Here is a 6574-nt window from a genome sequence, read left to right as displayed (position 1 = left end):
GTGTTTTTATTTTTTAGAGACAAGTTCTCACTGTTGCCAAGGCTGGAGTGCAGTGGCACAATCATAGCTCACTGCAGCCTCAAACTCCTGGGCCTAAGCAATCCTCCTGCCTACAGGCATGTGCCACCATGCCTGGCTAATTTAAAAAAAAAAAAAATTTTTTTTTTTTTTTTTAGAGATGGGGTCTTGCTATGTTGGCTGGGCTGGTCTTGAACTCCTGCCCTCAAGTGATCCTCCAACCTTGGCCTCTCAAAGTGCGGGGATTACAGGTATGACCCACTGCACCCAGCCTATTTTGTTTTTGATGGGAAAATAAAAGTGTGACCAATGAGAGGGAATGTTCTAAAGGGACATAAAAAGAATTGTGGCTGGGCATGGTGGCTCACGCCTATAATCACAGCGCTTTGGGAGGCCGACACGGGTGGATCACTACACCAGGAGATCGAGATCATCCTAGCAACACAGTGAAAAACTGTCCCTACTAAAACACAAAAAGTTAGCCGGCGTGGTGGCATGTGCCTGTAGTCCCAGCTCCTCGGGAGGCTGAGGCAGGAGAATCTCTTGAACCCGGGAGGCAGAGGTTGCAGTGAGACAAGATAGCACCACTGCACTCCGGCCTGGGTGACAGAGCGAGACTCTGTCTCAAAAAAAGAAGAAAAAAATCTGTAACATGAGCCAATGAGCGAAGTCGCCCAATCTTCAGCTCACTCCCTTTGTTGTCCTTAACAATGCACTTACAGAGCAGCTTTATTCTACATAGTCACACACTGAATACTATGAAAAACCATTTATTAGAGAAAAAGCTAGAATACAAAAGCAAATTTGAACATCATGTTGTAGTTTAAAAAAAAAAAAAAAAGCAAAAAGATGCATAGCCAATTGCCCAACATAGATTCTTTATGTCTGGGTACTCAGGATATCTTAGGCTGTTTTCAAGTTGTAGGAAGGGGAAACAATTGAGTGCTATGCCCTTCTCTGCAACATTTGTTCCAAATCTGAACCAGGAGGAGTAAAGAGATTTCTCCCTAAGATTGTGCTTAGGAAGTTCCTGAATATTAGTTACCTCTGTATTGATAGTAAACACTGAGTGTATATTATGTGCTATACATTGTGGTATTTTATACGGATCATCACATTTAATCCTCCCAGCTCTTCTAAGAAGGTGGGAATTACTTCACTTTAGAGATTGGAATATGATGGGTTAAATAACTTGCTCAACATTACGTGGCTAGTGTACCAGACTGCTTCCTGGTAATTTACATGAATTGTTAGTCAAGTATTTGTTGCATCCACCCATTGCTCTCAAATTTTAACATAGGTACAAATTTCATTGCCCTAGTTTGTTATACAGTAGGTATCTAGGGGAAAAATGCTTTCCATTACTTGTATTTTTTCCAGAGTAAGCACTTAAATAACTTGATAAGGTGTTAACCTTAAAAGAGTGGCACCACAAAATTTAAATTTATTACATTTCATTATCATTACAAATAAGATTTTCTAAAAAGCCCTGGCTCATCCTTTTAGGTTGTAATTTACTTTTTGTTTGTTTCATTAGAAAATTTTTCACTAATTTCTACTAATTGAGGGTTAGAATGAAGCAAATTTCTCTGTAGTTAGACATTCGTGTAGTTAACTTGTGATTGATCATCTTCCACACCATATCACATAAATTGGTTTCTATTGGAAAAGAAACAATTCTGAAGCAGTTAAACCTTGAGAGATACTACAGCTGGTGTTGACTAAGGCCTTGATAAGTGCTGGAAATTTTGCATAACTGGGAATAAACTTACCTGTTCTGAGGACTTGATAGTACTTTTCATACATTTTGCAAAATAAGCCTGTTATCTCGACCATTTTGTAAATGCCTCATAAATAAAAGTAAGAAGCCAGGCGCTGTGGCTCACACCTGTAATTCCAGCACTTCGGGAGGCCAAGGTGGGAGGATCGCATCAGCCCAGGAGTTTGAGACCAGCCTGGGCAACATGGCGAGGCCCTGGCTTTATGAAAAATGAAAAAACTTAGCCGGGTGTGGTGGTGCCCACCTGTAGACCCAGCTACTCGGAAGGCTGAGGTGGGAGGATCACTTGAGCTTGGGAGGTCGAGGCTGCAGTGAGCTATGATCACTCTAGTCTAGGCCTGTCATTCATGCATTTATTCATTTATAAACCAATAAATAAAGAGAGAGTACTAGATATGTGAACCCCTAAATAATTCTATTATTGATACTTTTGGGTTCTTAAAGATTTTCAATTACATTTTCTTTAAGACTTCCCTGGCTTTTTGTAACCTTTCAGAGTACATCACTTCATTCCACTAAATGTTACACTGTTATTTTACTCAGTCCTTTCTCAGTGAAGCTTCTAGAACTACAGTGGTCCCTTGGTATACAGGAGATTAGTTCCAGGACCCCTGAACTAATGCACATACCAATATGCACACATAGTCAAGTCCACAGTCAGCCCTGTGGAACCCACATATATGAAAAATCAGCCCCTCCCTATACGGAGGTCTTTACATCCTGTGAATACTGTATTTTCCAGTGGCATTTGGTTGAAAAACTTTCTCATATAAATGGATCTGTTGTTCAGGGTCAACTATAATCTAAATTTATGGTTTATTTTCTCATTCTTTCCTTAAACTCCAGAAAACTGGTCTCATTTTTATTCTGAAACTGCTCTTGAAAATGCCACAAGAAAACAACACCAACACAAAAACGCCGCAAGACATACGGCTATTTTTCAACTCTAGTTCGTTGAATTTCTCTGTAGCATCTGGAATTGTGCATTACTGAGCTCTGGAGCCAGATGGCCCTAGGTTTATTCCAGCTCCCCCGCTTACTAACTATATGGATATGGGCAAGTCTTCTCAACTATCCTGGCTTCATACTCTTTACATGTGAAAAGAGGGTTAATAGTAGTACTCATGTTGCTCTCAATAAACAGTAATAACAGTAATAAATTACCATTCTTACTACCAACCCCAAGCTTCCGCAACACTGTTCTCTAGGTGTCCCTCTTACTCTGTGACCCTGCTCCATCTATCCCTTAACTGATTAATCCTTAAGATTCCATCCTTGGTCCACTGCCCCTTTCCTCCCTTTTTGGATGGTTTAATTTGGAATCATTTTTCTGATGAAATGTTTCAATGCAAAAATCAGTGGATGTTGATCATTCCCAGACTTCTATCTCCAGGCATTTTCTGGAGTTTCAGACTGAAATCATTTCCCCCAGCAGACCTTTCCCCCTTCTTCTAATTTCGATTTCAATTGGTAGCTCATCATCTACTCAATCACAAACCAAAAAAACCAAAAACCAAGGTTCATACTACATTTCTTGTTCTAATACACTCCTATAATATTTGCCTCCGACATAATTCTCAAATCTGCCCCTTCTATACCCTTACTATATCTACCACATTAGTTTAAGCTCTACACTTCTGATTCCAATCTTTGCCCTCCTCGAGTCTATCCCCTACTCTTGAGCCAATAATTTACACAGAGCCAAACTTGAATATGCCGTGTTATTGGTATACTACCCGTACACAAAGTAGCTCCAAGTTACTCAGGACAGCATGGAGAGCCCTCTATTACCTGACCCCTGCAATCTTTCCAATTTCTGCCAATTTCCACCCCATATAAGCAATACGGAAACACCATGCTCTCCTAGTACCCACACGTAATTTTCATTATTATTTATGCTACAATTACCTATGTTTCTGGCTCTGTCACTCAGTCCATGCTGAGACATTTCTCAAGGCATGGACTTTCTACCTCAGCCCAGCACAGTGCTAGAATATAGCAGACACTCATTTTTATTGAACTGAACTACAGGCCTTTCTTTTTTTTTTTTTCCCCCCCAGAGATGGAGTTTCCCTCTGTTGCCCAGGCTGGAGAGCAGAGGTGCAATCTCGGCTCACTGCAACCTCTGCCTCCCGGGTTCAAGCCATTCTCCTGCCCCAGCCTCCCAAGTAGCTGGGATTACAGGCGTCCGCCACCAAACACAGCTAAGTTTTGCATTTTCAGTAGAGATGGGGTTTCACCATGTTGGCCAGGCTGGTCTTGAACTCCGACCTCAGATGATCCGCCCACCTTGGCCTCCCAAAATGCTGGGATTACAGGCTGAGTCACCGTGCCTGGCCAGGCCTTTTTTCTTCTTGAAAAAATTATAACTCAATTTAACAAATACCGATCATTTTAAGAGATTTTTTTCTCCCCGACCCAAATTCCTAGGAAACATTTTTTTTTTCTTCCCTATCTATTTCTGCCCCCGGCCTCTTTATTACATTTAGTGGGCAGGGAATGATTTACTGTGGAAGTTCTCATACCAACAGTTATGTTTACTCCAACTTATAACCACACATCTGCAGGTGACTAAAATTGTGCAAGGGGAAAGTGAGTTCAAACACTGACATGCATACCTGTTTGAATCAGTGATTTGAACCCTAGGAATACATTAGTGTATACAAATATGGAAACCACAGGAAAAAAAAAAGCATTTCTAGTTATTACCATGATAATGAAGAATGAGAAAAACAAGAAAAACAGGAAAATAAGAAGTCATAAAATGCTAAGTATTCTGTGATGAATGTACTTTTTTATTTAGGTAAACTCATTTTTTTACTTAGGTAAAATACAAATAAATACCTAAATTTTATTTAGGTAACCCTCTCTGTTAAAAAACAAATGGATCAAATGCTATCCAAATTACCTAAAGTGGGAGGCGGGGGTATGATTAAATAATATAAACATATTTAAAAACTATTTTCAAAAGGATGTAATATAGGTAGACAAAGTATCCAGAAAGATACAATGGGCACAACCTAAAAATATTTAAGTCTAAGGATGGAGGTAATCTGGGCACTGGGAAATCAATTAAGTATATATAGAAATGATTCAAATGCCTTCCCCCTCAGCAAGAATTTGTCTATTCTATGTCTGCCACAGTTGGACACTAGATTAGTTTGGATCTAGAGCAAGAAGTAAAAATGATAGTGGTACACCTTTAATAGTTTTCATAGAGAATACTGACATCCTATTTCTAGTTCCTAGTAGTAGGAGGAAACAGAACATTAACTAAAGGTACTCTCTGTCTCACTGTATCCATTTTAAGAGATAACAGTTTAAGATTTCATGTTAAAAATTCTCTCCTAATATTTTTCGCTTGTTTCTCCAAGAAATTCTCATATGCCCTATTCCAGTAAATCATTATTTACAAGTTAAGGTTAAGAATGCATATAAGATCAAAAGATACTCTCTATACAAAACCTAAGAACTTTAATATAACAATAAAACTAACTGGTGGTTTGAAATATCCTGTTTCTAGAGAACTTGATCTATGTTCAAGAGAAAAAACTCAATTCTTTTATGGTTTCAGAATGGGGAGGGGCGGGGGAGGAACAGCAAACACTGGTTAGGTTCCAGAGAAAAGGGAACACTTATACACTGTTGGTGGGAGTGCAAATTAGTTCAACCGTTGTGGAAATCAGTATGGCGATTCTTCAAAGAGCTAAAAGCAGAACTACCATTCGACCCAGCAATCCCATTACTGGGTATATACATCCAGAGGAATATAAATCATTCTACCATAAAGACACATGCACGCATATATTCACTGCAGCACTATTCACAATAGGAAAGACACGGAATCAACCTAAATGCCCATCGATGACCAACTGGATAAAGAAAATGTGGTACATGTACACACCATAAAATACCATATAGCCATAAAAAAGAATGAGATCCTGTCTTTTGCAGGAACAAGGCTGGAACTGGAGGCCATTATCCTTAGGAAACTGACACAGGAACAGAAAACCAAATACCACATATTCTCACTTATAAGTGGGAGCTAAATGATGAGGACCCATGAACACAAAAGAGGGAAACAACAGATAGGGGTCTACTTGACGGTGGAGGGTGGGAGGAACTAGAGGAACAGAAAAGATAACCTTCGGGTGTTGGGCTTAATACCTGGATGATGAAATAGTCTGTACAACAAACCGCATACAAGTTTACCTGTATAACAAACCTTCACATGTACCCCTGAACACAGAAGTTTTTTAAAAAATAAAAATGTTGGGGGAAAATCCAGTTTGAAGCAGGAGCTGCAGATTTCAGAACTGTCAGGGAGAAATGTATCATTTGTGTTCTTACATGCTTATATTCGAAAAAGCAATCTATTAACCATAAAGATAAGTCAAAATATTTTTCAAAAGAATGAAACCTGTATTCATTAGCTATATTGTGGAGTCTGAGGCTACAAAACAGATCAAAGCAAATACTAAATATAAATACATCCTAAGATATGATACATTTAAAATATGAAACCTTGACAATTTTAATAGGAAATCCTATATAAACATAATTACTTAACAGTTTAAAGAAACCAACACAACATTCAAGACAACTTAAAACCTTAACTTACTTTAATGATAAAACACTTGAAATTGTCTTCAAATTTGAACATTTTAAAATAATTGTAAATGTTAGCTGAAAAATAAACAGGTAAAGTTAAAAGGATCAACATGGGTTTTCAAAGATGGTTTTAGTTATCAGAAGAATGTGCTTATCTCAGGAGCA

This window comes from Gorilla gorilla, chromosome 12 (assembly GCF_029281585.2).
Source record: "Gorilla gorilla gorilla isolate KB3781 chromosome 12, NHGRI_mGorGor1-v2.1_pri, whole genome shotgun sequence".
Taxonomy (NCBI): Eukaryota; Metazoa; Chordata; class Mammalia; order Primates; family Hominidae; genus Gorilla; species Gorilla gorilla.
The sequence above is the reverse complement of the archived record's forward strand: the minus strand, read 5'-3'. Positions refer to the sequence as shown.